The sequence below is a fragment of the Parambassis ranga genome, chromosome 19, assembly GCF_900634625.1.
Source record: "Parambassis ranga chromosome 19, fParRan2.1, whole genome shotgun sequence".
Classification (NCBI taxonomy): domain Eukaryota; kingdom Metazoa; phylum Chordata; class Actinopteri; family Ambassidae; genus Parambassis; species Parambassis ranga.
The window spans coordinates 2,936,220-2,957,540 of NC_041039.1; positions in this window are offsets into that span (position 1 = coordinate 2,936,220).

Consider the following 21,321-nt stretch of genomic DNA (forward strand, 5'->3'; position numbering starts at 1 on the left):
TCAGAATATTGCCCCCCCCTCCTCTTCCGGGTCAGTATTTTTTTTTCTTACATTGGCCCTAATACGCCGTCGTATGATAGTAAAAGAGTCAACTGCTATAATAATAAAAATTAATTAAATATAATTAAACTTAAGTAAACTTAAGAACTGATAAAGTGTAGCACTCCCCTCTGTAGTCATATTGATGAGGGCAGGCTTTTGGGTTCTTTTAAAGTATTTATCTTTATATCTTTATATATATTTATCTTATTTGGATTTCCCTTTAATACACACGAGCGTAGTGTTTTTAACCCACCAATCAAATGACTGTAAAATATATTTTTAATAAAGAGTTTAATATGTCTGCATATGTCTCGCTTAGGTAAGTAATAAGTAACACAACACAAGGTTTTAGAAAAATAATTCTCAATTATTTACTTAAGAAAAGAGAACTAAGAAAATGAAAATAAAATTAGCAATATTATCTTTGAGCCTTAAACACAAAATGTCACTGTTTGGAGGCAAAAACACAATATAACCCTTTTTTATAAACCTCTAATGAATTCAGAAACTCAGTTTACCAACCTCAAGGTCACTTAAACATAAATTGTGGGCCCACACACACCTTAATACACTTTATAAAGCTGGCAACTTAAATTATTACAGACTAACATATACCGTAGCAGGCCTGATGCGGTGCCTGTGTTCGTTGAGGCCCAAAACTTAATGGGCGCTTTACTCTCTGTGAGCAAAATAAAATAAGTACCTGAGGTAATTGTTCCAGTCCCGTCCTCCAACAGACACAAGAGCAGGCTCAGCATCAGCGCGGCATCTCACCACAGACTCCGTCTACTGTCTCTTATCCTCTCTTCTTGCCGGAAGAAACTTACAAGTCCTAGTGGCTCCAACCTCCGTCTGTGTCTCTTCTCTGTCCTCAGGTCAAAAACAGCAGATGAGCTCCTCAAACAGTTCGACTGAGTGAGTCCAACTTGAGGTAGAAAAAGTCAGTTAACTTGTCGTCAACTGACACTGAAACTATTCTTTGAGGTGGCTAACAGGTTGCTTTAGCGTTAGCACAAAACATAAACAGTCTGAACTTCGTGCTGAAATTCTTCCTGTCGCACAGTATGCTGCAGATGCTCTCACAGATTGTCGTGTCAACAACCTCAAGATACAAGTTACACACCGTTTTGCACACTGCAAACTTAAAAATTAACACAGAAAATCTCTGTGTTACACACACATGTTTCTCCGACACACCTCTCCTAGTCTGTGTCACACCCCTCCTCAGTGCTGAAACCCCTCTGAACTCACATTCCTGTCACTTGGTATTATATAGTATTAACCGTATCTATGCTGGTGGGAACATCTTTCAGCAACATTCTTTAACATAAAACAATCAACATATAATACTTTTTTAGACTGTTTTTACCCTTTTAAAACTAAACATTTCAAAGGCTTGCACATTTAAACTTGAACTAAAATTATCAACACTCATTAAAACGTGGGGATTTTTAAACCGGGTTACAAAAGTAAAAACTCTGATGATGAAACAAGAATGATGATGAGAATCTTCCTTGGGGTAGAATAATAATAATAATAATAATAATAACTTTATTTATAAAGCACTTTTTTAAACACTCAGCTTCAAAGTGCTGTACAATAAAATCCAAGCAGGAACAGCAGAACTTGGTTAAAATACCATCCAGTAACATTCATAAACACAAGGTGAGTCAATAAGACGTAAAACAATTTAAAATATTAAAAATAGAATAAAATACAAAATAATGATAAAAATAAGAATAAAGCATAAAAACAATTAAAAAGTAATAAAGTAAAACAATAAATGAATGGATAAATGAACCAGTTTATGAAAACGCTAAACAATAAAAGTGAGTTTTAAGAAGAGATTTAAAAGAGGTCACTGAGTTAGCCTGCCTGATTTCCTCTGGCAGGGAGTTCCAGATTTTGGGCGCATATGCAGCAAATGCGCGGTCACCTTTTGTAATTAGCCGGGTTGTGGGGACTGATAGGAGGAGTTTTCCAGAGGATCTCAGGCGGAGTTCAGGCTCGTGAGGGGTTAAAAGGTCCTGCATATAGGAGGGGGCGAGGCCATTTATTGCTTTAAAAACCATCAGTAAATCTTAAAATCAATTCTAAAACTCACAGGGAGCCAGTGAAGGGCAGCTAGAACTGGTGTAATATGGTCACTTCTCCTTGTATGAGTGAGAAGCCTTGCAGCGGCATTCTGTATTAATTGTAGTCTGTGAATGTTATGTTTACTGATACCAGAGTAGAGGGCGTTGCAGTAGTCTAGCCTGGAGGAGATTAGTGCATGTATAACTGTTTCAAACAGAGGTGGGGAGAGGAATGGTCGAATTTTTCTTAATTGCCTTAGCTGTGCGAAACAGGATTGAACAACCTTGGTAACTTGAGTGTCATAAGAAAGTCTGGAGTCAAAGATGATACCCAGGTTGCGGGCCTCAGTGCATATATTTTTAGACCAGGTGCCAAGACAGGTGGAAAGGTGGGCAACATAGCTGGGGTTGGGGGTGGAAGGTGTAATGATAATAATTTCTGATTTAGCATCGTTTAACTGTAGGAAATTGCTGGACATCCAGTTCTTAATTTCTGTTAAACAGGACAGGATATGTGAGCCATCAGAGCTACCGGGTGTGAGTGGTATATAGAGTTGGATGTCGTCAGCATAACAGTGGAAGTTAATATTGTGTCTGTGCAGGATATCACTGAGGGGTAGCATGTAGATAGTGAAGAGAAGAGGACCCAGTATGGATCCCTGGGGCACACCACATGACAGGGGGGCGGACACTGAGGATGTGTTACCCAGTATGACAGAAAAGGACCTGTTTGACAGGTATGAGGTGAACCATTCTAGTGCCACTTCACTGACTCCAACAGTGTACTTCAAACGGCTGATTAAAACATTGTGATCCACAGTGTCAAATGCGGCGCTGAGGTCTAGGAGGATTAAAATTGAGTGTAGACCAGAGTCAGCCGCCAACAGAAGGTCATTTGAGACTTTTACAAGTGCCGTCTCCGTGCTATGCATGCTCCGGAAACCTGACTGGAACTTCTCAAAAATGTAATTATTATTCATGAAAGAAGTTAACTGGGAAGCCACAACTTTTTCTAGAATTTTTGATAGAAATGGTAGTTTAGATATCGGTCTGTAATTACTTAGAACAGCGGGATCGAGTACAGGCTTCTTTAAGAGAGGGCAAACGATGGCATGTTTGAGAGAAGATGGGACAATGCCAGAGGAGAGAGAACCATTTACAATGGCTAGGATACTGGGACCAACCGTGTGAAGTACATCTTTTAAAAGCCAAGAAGGGATGCAATCTGAGAGGCAGGTGGTAGGCCTTAACTGCGTAACAATGCGTTCCAGTGAGGGGAGTGAAATTTCATGAAACTGTTTTAGAGCGAAAGGGGTGGAACAGATATCTTTTGGTTCGACAAAGACAGAACGGAATTGTTTGCGGATGTCACGGACTTTAGTTAAAAAATAGTTAAGAAATTCACCGCATTTCTCAGGAGAGGGTTCAGCAGGCTCAGTCGCAGGGGGACTCAGAACAGAATTTATTGTCCTAAAGAGGATTCTGGGGTTGTTTCTGTTAGTTGTAATGATTTTAGAGAAATAGGTATTTCTAGCTTCTTTTACAGTGTGTTGATATTTAATCATTAATTGTTTTAGGGCGACCAGCGATGTGCTTTGTCTGTCTTTTTTCCATTTCCTCTCAGCTCTCCTGCAATCTCTTCTTATGTTCCTTGTGTCTTCATTTAACCAAGGCAGGACTGTGGGCTTTAAAACTTTACATCTAGCCGGAGCTATGGAATCTAGAATGTAGGAGCAGGTGCTATTAAAATTACTAACCAGCTCCTCAACTGTGCTGCCGTTTTCCTTTTCAGATTCCCAATTTTCAATAAAAGCTTGGCAGAAAATCGGGGCAGAGAGTGAGCTCAGAGGGCGAGAGTGGATTTTTTGATAGGTTTATGGTCAGGAAGGAGTGAAATTTGGAACTGCACTGCGCTGTGATCCGTGACAGGAAATGGTGTTAGGGATACTTGTGTTACGTCAACACAGTTTGAGATCACCAGATCTAAAATGTGACCTTTGCTGTGGCTGGGGGATTTTACATGCTGGTTCAGATGAAAAGATTGTAGCAGTTTAATGAAGTCGGAGGCAAGTGGAGAAGAAGTAGGACAACAAACGTGAATGTTAAAATCCCCTAAAATGATTACCCTGTCATATTTGACCATAATGATTGATAAAAAATGTGCAAAATCCTGAATAAAACCCGAGATTAGTTTAGGAGGTCTGTAGATTAGGACACATAAAAAAGGCAGGTTGTTTCTTACAACAAAGGAGAGATATTCAAATGTGGCAAAGTGGCCAAATGAAACTGGTGAGCAGGTAAAAACGTTTCTGTGGATAAGAGCAACCCCTCCACCCCGACCTGTTAGCCTTGGCTGGTGAAAGAAAGAATAGTTAGGTGGGGTTGACTCAATGAGGGGAGCATGCTCTCCAGGGGCAAGCCAAGATTCTGTGATGGCAAGGAAGTCAATTTTATTTGTCATGATAAAATCCTGACAGATGAATGATTTATTACTGATAGATCTTATGTTCAGTAAACAGAAATTTGCTGAGTTTACAGCATGGGAGGTGGAAGGGGTGATTTTTATATTAATGAGGTTTTTTTCACATGAGTTTTTAAAAGGGGCCAACGGTGCCGACTGCCTCTCAGATATTATAGATGGGATGAATGAAACAGCATCAGCCGCAGCAGGACCCGCCTGATCATATAGGGTGCTGAGACTACTCGAGTCATAAAACTGCAGCGGATCATGCTGTGCTGACCATCAGTCCAGGCTAAAGGCAATAAAAACAATAACATTATGATTAAGTATTTTGGAACCACTTATGTTGAGATGTATGCCATCCTGTTTGAAAAGGTCTGGTCTAGTCCAGAAAGAATCAAAATTACTAATGAACCCAATACCAGTGGCAGTGCAGAAATTTTTTGTCCAGTTATGCAAGCTGAAGAGACGACTGAAACGCTCAGGGTTATGGGATATAACAGGGATGGGACCCGAGAGGACACACCTCCTCCCGAGACTTTCAACTGTGGAGACGAGAGATTCTAATTCATATTGTAGTTTCGTGGATTGCCTGGCCATGACGTCATTACACCCTGAGTGCGAGATCACCGTATGCACAGATGGATGCATGTCAAGGAGAGCTGGGATGAGTTCAATAAAATCCGAAGTTTTGCCTCCCGAGAGGCAGTAGGTAATGCCACCAGGAATGCTTAGATGACGGATTATTGAGTCTCCAACTACCAATATCTCAGGGGAGTTTGAGTCCAGACTGTCTTTGTACACTGCAAGCTTTGCGTTGGAATTAAACGTGGTCATTAGCGAGGTGGGAGAGTGCAGGTGCGCTGGGTGATTAGCCGGCTCAGGTGTATCAGCGAGAGCAGGAGGGTGCGAAGAGGAGGAAGCAGCTCTGGCCGCAGCGGTTTGCTGTGAGGAGCGCGGTGAAGACACCGGACTAGGTGAAGAGCGGGGCTGCCTCTCGGTCTGTGGCGGCGATAACCGGGGCCGTTTGCGTTTAGGAGGTGCTGGTGAGAAAGATAGAGAGGAAAGTGAGTCTGAAATTAGACTGTCCCGGTTTTGAGACGAGCGCTTTCGGACCCGTGCTGCACTGCTTGTGTGAGGGGAAGGTGGTGGTTCTAGCTCTGGGGGAATCCTCGCTAGGGGAGAGAAGAAGTTTGAGAGGGGGGTATCCTCATTGCTAGCGCTGGATGTGTCGAAGAGCGGTAGAGAGAGTTTCTTTTTCTTTGTCCCCTTCACAACGGACGACCAGGAGGGAGCTGAGTTTAAGCCGGGGGCATCAGCGACTGATTCTTCCGGAGCCGCTGGCCGGGGCTGTCGGTTTTCCGGAGGTTCTAGATTTGCCAGCTGGGACCCCAGTAACGCCTTCCGCTGAAGAAGGTCCTCGATAAGCCGTTCCAGGGACTGAAGTTCCGATTTCAGGTCGGCAAATGTACTATGTGGGGCCATCAGTAACGACGCCAGGGCTCCAGAAGGACCCCGCAGCAGTGAGAGAGCAGATTTTGATTGGAGGACTTGTTTAGTTGTTATTAGATGGAGACTTACCGGCGAGGGCCCGGAAAGCGGAAAACAATTTAAGTGAATGGTGAAACATGGGACACCAAGGTAAATTGTGGGCACCTCCCAGCTAAGTGAATGGGACTTTCTGCTGGGTGATACATTGGACTTTCTGCTGGGTGATACATTGGACAAGGTAAATTTTAAACGTAAATGCTTTCTGCGTGATACATGGGACACTGAATGTGGGCACCTACCAGGTAAGTGAATGGTGAAACTTGGGACACCGAGGTGTTAAAAATCTTGTTGCATTTAATTAGCACCTTGCTAATAGCTAAGTAGCTAACTGAGTGGCCTAGAGACATGAAACTTTCCACCCATGTCCAGGGCCCAGAGTTAATGTTCTTAACTTATTTTGGAGGTGTTTGGCCTTTCTGTGTCTGAATGGCACAGGCTTGAATGTGGAAAAGCGACAACGTTTGATTGGCCAAGGTATTAAAATTTCAGCCACATGCGACATCTGCAAAGGTTTGAGGCCCAAACCGGCCTGTCTAACCGGATAGCCTATGTTTCTAACAGCCTTTTGCCTGGCTGAGGCGGGTCTGAGCAAAAAAAAGCACACATGACATGAGGATCATGGCCACTGTGCAAAATCTGGGCTCACTGGGGTCAAACAGGGGCTTGCAGTGACCGAAAAACAGTTCATAACTCGGGAATGCATTGTCCCAGGAGGCTGAAATTCACATATGTGTTTCAAGTGCTGCTTTTCTACCTGTGTATCAAGTTTGAGGTGTCCCACATTTTATGAACCATATTTCCAGCCATTTCTCAGCACTGCTTTGAGACACAGGCACCAAATTGAAAACGTCTGATCACAAGAAGGCCTCTTACAGGTGTGGCAAGTTTGAAGTGTCTGGGTCCAAAAAATGGGCTTTTTCTAGGCCTGAAGAGACCCGAATTTTATGAAGTTTTACCTGCCACATTTCCAGCAATTTCTCAGCAATGAATTGGATGTCAAGTTCCAAATTTTAGTATGTTCATCACAGGTACAGGTAGTTACAAGTTTGAAGTTGCTGCTGCCTTTTTTTAATCAAAGGTCAAAGGTCAGGTCCTCATTTGAGTATCTCCCGTAAATTCAGTTAAACACTATTTCCTGTTGGGTTTTAAGGATGATTTTTTTTGACTATGCTGCACAAATTCCACCTTTGAGTAAGGTGAAATTTGTTTTAGCTCATTAGCATCTTGCTAAAGCTAAGTAGCTAACTGAGTGGCCTATAGACATGAAACTGTCCGGAAAGGTTTGCGGTCCAAACCGGCCTCTCTGTCCAGGATGGTCTACGTTTCTAAGACCCTAACAGCCTTTTGGCTGGCTGAGGTGGGTCTGAGCAAAAAAAAAATCCACATGGGCTGATTTTTTTCACTGCACTCTCACAGAGCCTGAGGATCATGGCCACTGTGCAAAATCTGGGCTTACTGGGGACAGTCAGGCTCATGATGAAGACCCGGTGAAGCACACCACAGAGCTGGTCAGCACAGTCTTTGAGGACCCGAGGGCTAAAGCTGGATCCATACTCCGCGAGACAAAGAGCGGAGAACGTGCTCCACGGGTGGTAAGAGATACAAAAAAAGGGTCTTTTCCGCACTGAGGTACCATACTCCGCGAGACGCGTGTGTGCAGAACTCCTCATACGGCCCGCCCACTAAACTATAAGGAAAGACTTTACTGAGTTTTTAACACACCACAAGGACTTGTGCCATGGCAAGAGGGCATTACACAGAGAGGGTGCCTGCAACAGCGTGAGATGTCCGGCGATGAGTTGTGAAAATGCGACATTAAAAGTAACAATAGCAAAGATTCAGTGTTTGTGCTAGCCTTTATGACCACATTTGCACATCTACTGTGTTCCAATGTGCCTGCGATACTTCAAACTGTCCGGGGCACCACTGCCACCACCGTCGGCCGCCAACGCCACTAAAACAAAAGGGAGAAAGAGAGCCAACCGTCAGGAGGGTCATGAAAAGAACACAAGAATGAAAAAGAAAATTATTACTTAGAACCAATAGAAATTCTGAAATAACAAAATAAGGAAAATAACAAATATAAACGAACAAAACCAATAGCTGCGTCCAAGCAGATATAATCAAATAACAGAGACAAAAATAGTGGAAATAAAGAAAAGAAAATTAAACCTAAGCAACAGAATCACTAAACCCACAGACAATACCCTAAACGACCCCCTGTCCTTTAGTCCCCGTTACCCCACATACACACACACAGGCTTACTCACACACCGACACGCGTCTGCACTTCAACACACACACACAGGAAATGTGCACACAATGCCCGCAACCGAGAGGACCGGGAGCCGAGTGAATGGACACCCGTCGGGCAAAGCAGCGAGCAACAGCAGTCTGTTCACACAAGCGAGTCCTGCTGCGCGGCTAACTCAAACGATCAGTCCCCATACACACAGTGTCCCCGAATTAGGACATCCACGGAGAAGGCAGTCTTCGCAGTAAGCGAAGCAGGATCTTTGCAGTCGGCGAAGCAGGAGGTTCGCAGTCGGCGAAGCAGGAGGTTCGCAGTCGGCGAAGCAGCAGTGTTCCCACACGTATCACGTCTCGTCACCCGTCTGTATCCCCTCAGGGCCGGTGTCTGACACTCAGTGCGATGAGCACCGCTATCAATCCCTCAGTGAGGAAGCCAGCCGCAACCATCGAAGCTGAACTAGCGGATAACAGAGTAAGTTTACAGCCTAAGGGAGAATTGACACCACAGAGCCACCATGCCCCCACCTGCACTCAGATGGGAAACCGGACGCTACAACCAGTAAGTGGGCGAGCCGTCACACCAGGAAGTGAGAGACCCAGAGAGGAAACTATCCTCCTTTTATCCCCACTCCCCACCCTCTAATTGGGTAAGCGCCCAGAGCAGCAAAACAGACTCACCTGAGGCCGCAGCAGAGCATGCCGCTACACAAGGTTGTGGTAGGGTAAGTGGGGGGATGCGTGGGAGAGCAGGAGAGTGTGGGCACAAAGTCACAATGTTGCAGCAGCAATAGGAGCTAGGTGCAGCCATTCTAGGAGTGGAAGTTGACAAGGCAAGAGGTTGGAGAGGTTGGAGTAAAAAATCTTTTTTCAAGAAAAAGGTTCATTACTCGAGGCTTCAATGACACAGTGCTCAAGTAGGACATGTAGTGATGAATAAAATGAATTGCGAAGTTTTATTGGTTCATGGATTGTTTGGGATTTGAATCGCCATGCATATCTCATTTGACTAGACTACATGGTTAAATGGTTTCAGGCTGACACAATAAAATACATTAAACTTTCAGTTTCACTGCACAAAATTGTTATACAAAGTTACATTTGAAGTGGATACATAATAATTAGGGCTTATCCAACATCATGATTAATCCAATTCAATTTTTTAACACAATTAAAACATTTGTGGCAGAGAACGAAGCTCGATAGTGGTGTAGGAGTATCATTGTCGGTTTAGGTGCGAGAGGGTGCGGGTTTGAAACTTATGAGACGCGAATCAGCAAGGGGTCCTCCACACACACACACACACACACAAACAGAGAGTTTTGCCTACGCAAGAGAAATGTGATCAATATAATTTATTTTACTAAAATGTAGACAATGACAAATTGCGATTAACTGCGTTTAATGCTATGGAATTCTTAGATATAAATTATAAAAACAATTATAGAAACAATTGCTTCATGAGCTACCACGCATGTGTCGGAGCCTCGGGTGTCAGAGGAAAGAAGGGACACTCACACTTTGTATCCAGCCAGATGGAGTCAGCACATGTTATTCACAAGGGTACTGGACTATGGCCATGCCAGGCCACCCCCAGGTGAGCAGGGAAAGGCTGTTAGAGGCAAATCACTCCTGGGTGTTCCTAATCTCTTGCTGATACTTCTTTTGGCTGGAGATGTTGAACTAAACCCCGGGCCAGTGCCAGCTAGGCCCCTATCTTTGATAGCTGGGCCAACACCTTTGCCAGCTGGGCTCTCACCTCTGCTAGCTAGGCCTTTATCTCTGCTACCTGGGCCTCCACCACTGCTAGCTAGGCTTCCACCTATGCTAGCTGGGCCTCAGTCTCTGCTACCTGGGCCTCCACCTCTGCCACCTGGGGGTACCAACTTAAATATTACTCCTGCAGAAATGGACTGCTTTGTCAACAACACTGCAGACACATTACACTCAGTCTTGAACAGGATTGCTCCACTGAAGAAGAAAACTACAAATCAGAAGAGGCTAGCTCCGTGGTACAACTCAAATATCCGATCACTGAAACGGACTACACGAAGGATGGAGAGAATGTGGCAGTCCTCTTAATCAGATGACTCCCAGAGGGCCTGGAGTGACAGTTTGCTGACGTATAAGAAGGCCCTTCGTAAAGCTAGGACAGCCTAATATTCATCACTAATAGAAGAAAACAAGAACAACCCGCGCTTTCTCTTTAACGCTGTAGCCAGGCTGACAAAGAGCCACAGCTCTGTGGAGCCTCGCAATTCCTGCAGCTCTTAGTAGTGAAGTCTTCATGATAAAATCACCACTATTAGAGGACAAATCAACCACAATCTCTCTGTGACCGCTGGACTGCTTCGTGCCCATCGGCCTCCCTGAGCTGACCACCAGCATCTGCAAGTCTAAACCTACTACCTGTCTTCTGGATCCGATTGTCACGGCCCTGAGGTCCTTAGGAGGGGAGTGAGTGACGTTCTCCTCAGAGTCTTGTTGAGTGTGATTTTTAATATGCAAATTGCTGCACCGTCAGCCCCCCGCCCTGATTGGTTCGTCTGGGAGAGCGTGGACCAACTGGAACGAGAGTGTCGACGAGGCCTCGTATAAAAGGACCCGTGAGACTTCGCGTCCTGGGGAGAATTTGTAGTGACTTGGTTTGTGTAGAGTGTGTTGGTTGTTCTCCCCCGTGCAATGTGTGTATGGTGTAAGAAAAGAGTAAGATTCGATCTGCAGAACCTGTGTTAAACTTAGCCTTGCTGTGCTGTCCTCCATTGTGTGAGTGTGTCGCTCCGCGGAGTAGTTTTCAGTTTGTTTGTGCCTTGTGTATTGTGTCGCTCTGTTAGAGTAGTTTTCTGTTTGTTGTACAGTTGTGATAACCCCTCGAGTTGGGTAGTTTTGTGTTCTCCTTAGATTGTCCTGTTCCCTAAGGTTAATTCCCCCAGCAGGGTTCCTGCTTGATTTTCTTTTCACAACTTTTGTAGTTTTATTTTCTTGGTTGTGAGGTTTTGTTTGAAAACCTGTTTATTTGTATTGCACCACAACCTTTGAGTAAAAACATGAATATCATTGAGTTCCGCCTGCCAGTGGTTTTATTTTCTTCTTAATTATTCAAATTAATCCACTGCCTTAGTGCACATCCTCTCTAAACGCCCTAGCCGAGCCGTGGACGTGACATTAAGTGGGGGCTCATCCGGGATCCTTTTGAAAAGTTGATCCCATATAATAGAAAATTTGAAAAAAAAAAATAATTAAAATAATTAAAATAAATAAATGTATTATAAATAAATAGCCGAGCCGTGGACGTGACACCGATCCCTTCACGGCTCCTCAAAGATGCTATTCCTCTGATCGGAGAGTCTATATTAGGACAGATCAACTTGTCTCTGGAAACAGGATATGTACCGCAGGCTTTTAAAACTGCTGTGATCATTCCGATACTTAAAAAACCTTCACTGGACCCGGACGTCTTAGGAAACTACAGACCGATCTCCAACCTCACCTTTATCTCCAAACTACTCGAAAGAGCTGTTGTAAGTCATGGAACCAGTTACCAATCTGGGTCCGAGAGGCAGACACTGCCTCCACCTTTAAGACTAGACTTTTCTGTTTAGTAAGGCGTACAGTTAGCCTTAGACCTAGTGTGTAGCACAGCTATGCTGCTCTAGGCCTACGTTGTTGGGGGGCACAAACATGATCCACTGAGCAGTTTCCCTCTCACCCTCTAACCTCTCCTTTTCTCTCCTTAGTCTGGCTCACACTGGTCTCAAGACCTGCATGCTGACCTGCAGTCCGGCCCGTGAAGTCTCTCTTGCTCTACGTTGTCGGGTGGCACAAACACGATCCTCTGAGCAGTTTCCCCCTCACCCTCTGGCCTCTCCTCTACTCTCCTTAGTCTGGATCATACTGGGTAATATCGTCTCATAATCTGTGTTTACTGTCTTCCTCGTAGTTCTGTGCCTCGCTCTCGCTCTCTCTTTGCAGGTCTCAAGACCTGCATACTATCCTGCAGTCTGGCCCCTGATCGCTCCTGTGCTCATCGACTTCACTAGCCCCTGCTGCTCATCTTTACTATCAAATTACTATTCCTACTTATGGACTAACGATATATATAGATATCTATTACAATATAATCACCATTTCATCTTGCTGTCATGTTTGCTCTGTACTGTATCATGTTTGTATCATGTTTGCTCCTCTCTCTCTCTCTCTCTCCTTCATCCTCTCTCTCTCTCTCTCCTTCATCCTCTCTCTCTCTCTCTCTCTCTCCTTCATCCTCTCTGACTAGCAGCAAGACTGGTTCCCCCTTAAGCTGACGGGTCCTGCTCAAGGTTTCTTCCTCTTAAAGGGAGTTTTTCCTTGCCACAGTGCTCTTAGGGGGGGTTCCTGTGAAGCGCTTTGAGACAATGTCTGATTGTAATATGCGCTATATAAATAAAACTGAATTGAATTGAATTGAATTAAAAGAATAACAAGACTCACTTGGTTTTTTTCGTGGAATATTTGACTGGCTTCTTTTTCTTATATCTTCGAATAGGGACCTCTGTCTCATCTTCTGTCTGTTCCTTGTTCATCTCCTCCACTACTTCCTTAGCTTCCTCAGCCTTCATCACCCCATGTGCCCTTTTGCTGAAACGAGTATCCATCTAGCAACAGTTGTGTGAAGCAAAGAACACAAGCACCATGTAAAGACAGCTAACATTACATTATAAGGCAACTTTGGCAAATGCAATATTGCAGTTGTTTAGACTAAGCAAGATGAAAATTGGAGGGAATACTACTCATGTTATAACCGGCTGCCTTGACTTTACCTAAAACAGCAAAGACTGACATAAATGTTATTAAGTCTCCGCCAAATAAAATCCAAATTACATGTTTCCCTTTAGCTTAGCTTACCTCAGATGGCAAACTTTGAGGGTACTTTGTTTCCTTGGTGTTGTTTCCTTATTTACGTTGCACAGTTGCACTCCTGTCTGTGTTGATCGATACCTGTCTCTGGACGGTCAGGTGATCGTGACGCTACCTTACGCGTGCATTCCAGCGATGAGGAAGAAGTGATGTACTCCCTGACATTGCTTACACTGCAAAGAGGCGCGACTGCAACACCGCGACATGGACCAGTTGTCAATGCAATGGCACTAATGGAAGGACTTCTAAAAATATTAGGCTTTCAGATACAAAGAAGAACAGAAGAAGAATAGTTAGATGGATGCAGAAACATGGTATCCTGAGGAGAACGATGAAGTGCGCTAAATGCAATCGTTGCATGCACCTCGTGACATGTCACATCAAGGATGGGCTGTGGTGGTAAGCACAAGCTAACTCTTACTTGCAAATTTAGCTATTATAGTTTGGTAAGAGAAGTTATAAGCCATCAAGGTGGACAACATAGCAGGAAGTAGAAAACGTTTGGGTGTAACGTTATAATTGGATCATGTCATTTAAAGAGCCTGTCTGGAATTCTGAAATTAGCATTATCTTACTGTAACATTATAAAAATTTTGGAAACCTTTATAGTATAGTCTAGTTATAACATGTATAACATGCTGTTTGATATTTTATACGGGGTAGCCTACTTCTCAGCATTTTGCCTTCTTTTTCTTAGGGTCTGTAAGCATCATAAAAGTTCCCCACAGTCTGTACGCATTGGCTCAATATTCAACAAGTTTCACATTACTTTGATAAAATGGCTGGAGTTCATGCACAGGTACAATATTCAAATATTAAAGAAATAAAATGTTAGTAATATATTTAGCAGTGTGATTTATAGATGTATATTTGATGTAGGATTCCTTACTTGTAACTCAGTGTGTCTAATTCTTAGCACTGGAGATATTTATGTCCTATAAAATAACTATAACTAACTATAAAATATAAAACTATAAAACACCTACACTCACCAGCCACTACATTAGGCACACTAATGCAGTCCAATACAACAGCTCTTACATAAATTAAATGGATTTTTGGTGACATTGTCAAAAAAGTGAAAATTCTAGTTTATTGAGGATACAGTGGATGATGTTAATGTACTTGTCAGGCTTGACAGCACTTTACTTGAATTCACAGAAAACAGTCATGACACAGTTATAAACTGATTTGACCTTGTAATTACACTTTATGACATCTCAATGAAAATGCAAAAATGTTTCCACTTTACTTGAATTCACAGAAAACAGTCATGACACTGTTATGATTTGACATAATTACACTTAATGACATCTTAATGAAAAGGACAAGATTCATGACACAATTATAATGGTGTCATGACAGCCAATATCAAAACCAACCATATATGATAGCTTAATGTCATGTTAAAGATATAAAACAATACTTTCTTACAGTTTGACAATTAGGTCTGCTATGTCATATTTATGACAGGTTATGTTGTCTTGGTTAATGTCAAGTTGTCATAACAAAGACATCTGAAACAATGTCAACTTTGCATCAAAAGTGACATAATTTACCGATTGACACCTTATGACAAATGTCATAAGCATTCATTGATGTTCATGACCGGTGTCATGTTATGATTATGGCAGCGTCATGTCAGCCTTATGCACACCCATTCAAATAAAGTGTTACTTTTTTATGTATTTCTACTTTACTTAAGTAAAAATAATAGTGCATACATTATACTTTTACTCCATTACATGTTGCAGCTGTTATCTGTACTTTCTACTCCACTACATTGCTACAATGTTTGTAGTTACTTGTTACATTTGATGAACACAGTGCTGGACTGATGTGAGGCCAGACTCTGCATGGAGGTGGTGTCACGCTGCCAGCTGTGTTTCTTTTATGAGCCTCAGTCATGATGCCAGCTCTGGCTCAGTTAGCTAACTAGTCTGATTAACATGAATCCTAACATTAATCTCAGCAGGAATACTTACACAGTAAAAATGGTGAATGCCTGTTTTTTATTAGCAGCCTCTGTTCACTTAATGCCCACAGCCTGCCTCATGACACACAGACCTGTCCGTACCTGCTTCTGGGTACTGAAATTGTAAATTAACTACACATTGTCCATTTTAATTTTAAGATTATTTATTTGATTATTTTAACCTGTTCAGATATCCTTTACAATGGAAATCAATAATATTTATTCGGTGTGTGAGTACTTTTACTTTTACTACTTTGAGTACATTTAAAAGTAAGTACTTAAGACTTTTACTTAAGTAGGATTGTTGATGTAGCACTTCTACCTTTACTTGAGTATATATTTTGCTGGGCATTTGTACTTTTACTTAAGTACCAGTATCAGTACTTCCTCCACCACTGGTCAGGATGGACTGAGCCCTCTTTGAAGTCTTATCTTTAATATATTTTTTTCATTCCTCTCATTACTATCCTCCCTTCATCTGTCATAGTATCATTATCAGCTTATTGATTGTCTGAGTTGCATTAACCTGCACACAAAGCTTATGCAAATAGCCAGCATTACATGTATATGTTCCTTATTAGTTTATGTACTTGTACTAATAATAATAAATTATTATAAATGCTTGTGCCAGTGGCCAGCTTTAACAGGAGGTTTAGTAGCTTTTGTTTCATTTTCTTATATTTTCATTTTTTTGCTCTTTCATAGGTAGGTTGTCACACCACAAATGCTTGGTAAGGTTTGGAAAAGATGATGATTTGCATAAATTCTTCATTTCAAATTCCTTCATTTTCAGAGTTGCCCAGAAGACCAGCATGCACATGAGCACAATGCGTCACTCTGGTAGTCTGTGTTTCTATTTATCACTCATCAGAATAGATGATGCTGCACCTTCTGGCCTATAAAAGGGTAAAGGATGGCTGTACTGGCCATCATCATGACATGGAGCACATCTAATAAATGATAACCCTCTATTGGGCTGAGGTTGGCGTCAGTCACTGTCTTCAAATAGATTAACCTATAAAGTGAAAAATATAATGTATAATATAAATTACCCCTGACAAGAGAAGATCTACGTATCCTTCTCGTTCTTGAGGTTCATGTGTGATCCACCGAATGATGGCCTCAAACACAGCTGCCTCCTGTCTCACATTGAGGTTGTCACGGCTGATGATGTCACTGACACCCTGGTCCGAGAGCTGCAGGAACTTTTCGCCAACGTTGTCTGGGCAGAGCGTCTTTTCAAAAAAGTTGCAGCATATTTGCTCCAGCTTCACTATATTGAGGTAATCAGCTGCCATGAAAAGCCTCCGTGCATTGGACTCTGTCACAATAACAGAGCCGGTGTATGCAAACTCAATGATGAGCTTCATCATGTCTGAGGATATGTCAGGAATACTGTAGACCTTCTTGTCAGCTTCAGACGAGCGTGTGATGAGAGCTCCGAAAGACAGAAAAAGTTCCACAACATTATACACCACTTTTATGCATTTCAGTTTTTAAAACAGTTACTAAAATTAGTCACTAAGTCACTGAGGGATTTATGGGTAACTTTATTCAACAATCTAGTTAAAAGTCTAAATCTGATTGCTGTAACATTATCTAATTCACTTATGACTTCTAAACTACACATCAAGTTTAAGTTTAAGATAAAATAAGTTTGAGCCTATAGAGGGAGAAATCACTATTTGATGCTTTAATGTCAAGATGTCAAACATGTCATATCATCCAAGTCCCACCTGGGGCCAGCAGATTAACACACACTTGTTCACCGGTTGTTTTTGTCATGTTAAAACATTAAGGACTGCTGCTGCTTTCAGGCTGACAACATTTTCCCCAGCAGTTGACTAGTCATCACAACAATATCAGCAAACACACTGAAAGACTGTAAGCTATAAAAACAAGATTGCAGTGAATAATCCCCAAACACTCACATCATAAATTACAACAAATCCTTGTTTGTGTCTCCCTATGTAAAGGTTACTAACACATTAATTCAAAATTGAGATAATCAGTTCACCTAAAGTAAGTGTACTTCGCCAAGATGACTCTGGATGGGAAAGTCATCATCCTCCACTCTGATGACAGCATCGCAGAGCAGCTCCTGGTCAAGGAGATCCTTGTAAACTAATTCCCCATCTTTTTGAGTCATGTTGAAATTCGCAGAATTTATATTTTCTCTGTGTTTGTTGCCTGTCTCCTCTCAGTATATAACAGAAGTGCAAAGACACACTGTGAATGGAACCCTTGTTATCAAAGCACTTCACATCACCATGGAGACATGTATACATGTTTACATTTAAAAACTCATCCTGGCATTGCATTTGTGTTTTTAGTTGATTTTTAAATAACACCCACCACTACTATGACAACAACTACAACTTTATCAGGTGCTCCAATACATCCCTATAGCTTTCCATCCTCTTTCATAACATGGCTGTATTATTAGTAATCCATGGCTGAGCTGTTGCATTTGATTTTTCGGTGTGCCAAACATATGAAGCCAAATCAGGGTCATAAGTTTTGTTCACCTGAAAAAATAAAATTCATTCAAACACTAAAACTTGAAACTGAAAATGTATGTGTTGATGTTGATATTTTGAATAAATTGTTTATTTTCAGGTTTCATTTCAATATTTATTTTCATATTTACCATTTTATTTTTTCAGATGTTTAAGTAGTTTTTAAACTTCTTCAAAGAGTTCCTTTACTGACACTAATTCGTTTGTTTACAATGTATATTATGTATATAATATATTTAATATATTTCACATGAGTCAATACATATGCTAACAAGCCTGCATGGAACATGCATCTTTTATTTACAAAACTTGAATTCACAGACAAGAACTGGTCACATGCACGAACAACCAGCCTGCACGGAACTTGCAGGATAACCTTTCCTTACACTCAAAGTGTGTGGCTTCTGGCTTTTCTTTATTGATCATTCAGCCCTGACTGTTATTTCTCCTGTACCGGGATCTTTATTTGACACTGACATTGGAAATAATGTTTGATCATCATGTTAAAAATTACATTAATTATCCATAAGCTATATGCTTGTAATTGAAATCATTTCAACACAAACATGTTATTTCTGTTGTATGCTAACGCTAATGACAACACAATCTCAGGTCTTACCTTCGATCTTGTTGATGTAGCTGGTAACATAAGCTGGAATCCTTTGCTATTTTTACTAGAGGATGCTGTCGTTGATGTTTGAAGCGACTTACGTCATTGATAGTCAGTGTTGGGAAGAATAATTTTAAAAAGTATTCAGTTACAGAATACAGATTACATGTCCTAAAACGTGATTTGTAATTCCGTTACATTACTGAGTCTGAGTAACGTATTCTGAATACTTGGATTACTTACTGAATTGCATTTTAAGTGATAGAGTGCAACAATCAGCCCCTGCTTACTACAAAGGATGCTATATAACATTCAATAGATAATGCCCAGACTGTTCCTGCTGACTGCATTTACAGGGGAGAGAGGACGAGGGGTGATAGGCTGCGAGTCCCGTGGACCGCAAGGAGTGCAAGGGAGTTTGCTCTTTTAATGAAAGAGGTACATTTATTTCCCAGCTGATGAAACCTGAACCGGTCAACCTCGGATTAACTTTTCTTAGCTCTGGACCAAGCTAAAGTTTTATGCATTTCAACATCATCAATCATCAATATGATTTAGCTGGGATCCTGGATTTGATTCAACATTGCCTTAGAGCAAGAGTAGTAATAAAATAATGCATTTTTTCCCGATTATTGATTTAGACACAATTTTGTCCTTATTTGATTTAGAGAGTTTATTGGGAAAGGTGCCAGCATGAGTAAAACATTTTTCAAAAATATAAAGAGACATTAAGGGTAACAGATTATAACGATTTTTGGCTGGTACACAATTGGACAGCAACAATTTTAGAAAATCACAGAATGACCAGGTGCATGTCCCTGGAAGACCCTGAGAGGGGCGTGGCACACTATTGTGCACATTTTGATTGCAGCCATCGATATTTGCATTGGTCAAAAATGAGAACGCAACAAACAGTGAAAGTAGAAAAGTAATTTTTGTTGCAACCGAGGAGGATGAAGATCCAGAGATGTGTTAGTGGATATATTTAAAGGTGGAGAACAGCAGTAAAGTGCTTAACTTTCATTACCAGTGATGAGACTGCTAGTTAGCAGCTAACACTAATAGCCACAGTAATAGCCACCAGGCATAATCTAGCAATGGCTAGTTAGCAGCTAATGCTAGTAGCCACATTAGTAGCCACCAGGCATAATCAACCAGCGGCCTGGCTAGAGATGGCTAGAGAGTGCAGCCCACAGCAAAGTTACACAGAGCCGCAGCGATGAGACAAGGTTCTCGGGGAAGATGCAGCCGACAGCGGAGCGGAGATCCACAGAGCCGCGGGGGAAGAGCCAGGCGTCCCGGAGGCAGGGCAGCGGACACCCACAGATCCCAAAAACAAATCCTCCAAGATTCCGGACAAAAACATAGTAAGGGTCACAATAGGACCAGTAGCCCGCTAAAGTCTCTACACCAGCACGACTCTCCTTGGCCGGTCTGAAAGGTAGGAAGCCGGTACACGGATAGCAGTTGTGGTCAATAGAAGTTGTAATGAGAGTTTCAATTGCTCAATATTGGTAAAGTATCGCTTGCAATTGGTGTCGAGTAACAAAGACGTGAGTGGCAAGCTGTTAAACACTGTAAAAACACACATAAACATAGTCGGCGAGTTGTTAACGGTGAGATGAATGCGCGGCCATCTTGGAGTTTGATGTCCTTTTGCATCCTTGTCTGTTCTAAACTAGATGAAGACTAAAATGTTACTTTAACTAAATCCAGTCTTTGGTGAGTGACTAAAACTACAATTAAATGAAAAATTCTTGTTAAAATTAACACTGGTGGAATATGCCCACAACTCCCTTACCTCGTCAGCATCTGGGTTGTACCATTGGGGTCCCAGCCAGCAGACTCCATTGGTGACTCATGAAATGGTGGCCAACCACTTCTAGGGTGACCGTAAGTATTTAGGAAGAATGTTTTCGATCTGTTCCTTGCCAGATCGTCTTGTTGTCTATTAAGCGTTCCAGCGATGTATCTAAGCTCTTCGTGTATGATTGTTCCTGCCTTTGGTTTTTGCTTCCCTGTCAGTACTGTTGCTTGTGTGGATTACCCTCTTGAATTGAATTTTGCCTCGGATCCAGAATACTGATTCTGCTTACTCCCTGTCGACTCTGATTGCTGTGGCCTCATGTTACCCGGCCCTTTGCCACTTACTAGCACTGTGAGTAAACCTTACCCCATTGTACCTTTGATTGGAGGACTAGTTGCCTGTTAACCAACTGTGCACTGGCTATGTCTCTGCTCTGGTCAAGCCTTACCTGTACTTTCGCCTTCTCTGGACTGATTAACTGTGTACCGACCAAGTGTTTGTGATTATTCTTTTGGCCTGTGAACTGTGTCTTCATCCTGCACATTGAGTTCCATTTCCAGGTGCTCATGACACTGTCAGTGCCAACATATAATGTTGCCCACTGTAATGACTTTGTGCTTAGCACTCAACCAGATAAGAGTCAAGATTCAAAGTGTTTATTGTCATATGCACAGTAAGGAAACTGGTTTCCCTGTACAATGAAATTCTTCCTTTGCTGCTCACACTGAATGCAATCATGCGATAAGAAGTCTGAAAACTGTTATAGAACTAGAATGTTTTAATGAAAACCTAATATGTTCTTCTTTACATTGCAACATACATACATTACATTCACAATACAACTGCACAGGTAACAATACAAGAATACAACCTGATGCCGACTGGCAGTTGATACGTTTAAAAAATATTTACGCAATGTATTAAGACTAAATATAGAAAAACTATATTAATATCCTAAAATTAGATTGTTGCTTTTACATTTATCTCTCCTTAAACTTCTGGTAGGAAACATTTCCTTCATTCACCTTCTTTTACACAGGAGAATTAATCTTGTAACCACAAATGCAATTAATGCAGTGAAAAAAAAATACATTTATATATTTTATAACTTATTTATTTATACAAAAAAGTCATG